Source organism: Penaeus monodon, chromosome 33 (assembly GCF_015228065.2).
Source record: "Penaeus monodon isolate SGIC_2016 chromosome 33, NSTDA_Pmon_1, whole genome shotgun sequence".
Lineage (NCBI taxonomy): Eukaryota > Metazoa > Arthropoda > Malacostraca > Decapoda > Penaeidae > Penaeus > Penaeus monodon.
The window spans coordinates 10657667-10657894 of record NC_051418.1 but is presented as its reverse complement, the minus strand read 5'-3'; the positions used below and the strand labels follow the sequence as shown (position 1 = coordinate 10657894).

The 228-nt window shown below is 38.6% G+C and overlaps 1 protein-coding gene across 1 annotated transcript in view; it reads left to right on the top strand.

Annotated features, from left to right (window-relative positions):
* Positions 1 to 228, top strand: part of LOC119594008 — a gene marked incomplete in the record, with an annotated part of 54209 nt that overhangs the window by 52416 nt on the left and 1565 nt on the right.

Genomic DNA, 228 nt, shown 5'->3' with positions numbered 1-228 from the left:
AGTAGATTAGATTATAAACTGTGAACACAAACACAGCATATATACACGTCAATATCCTAGCCAAACAAAAGATGTGGGGCTTGTGTGTGTAAGCTGTGTAGGCTTGGCTTTATGTTTTAGGGCCTATCCACATGATTGAACAACGTTTGGTGAACTTTACCCATTTACGGTTTATCATCACACATAAAGGGGTGTACTGCAGAGTGTCTATATACTCACAAATACACA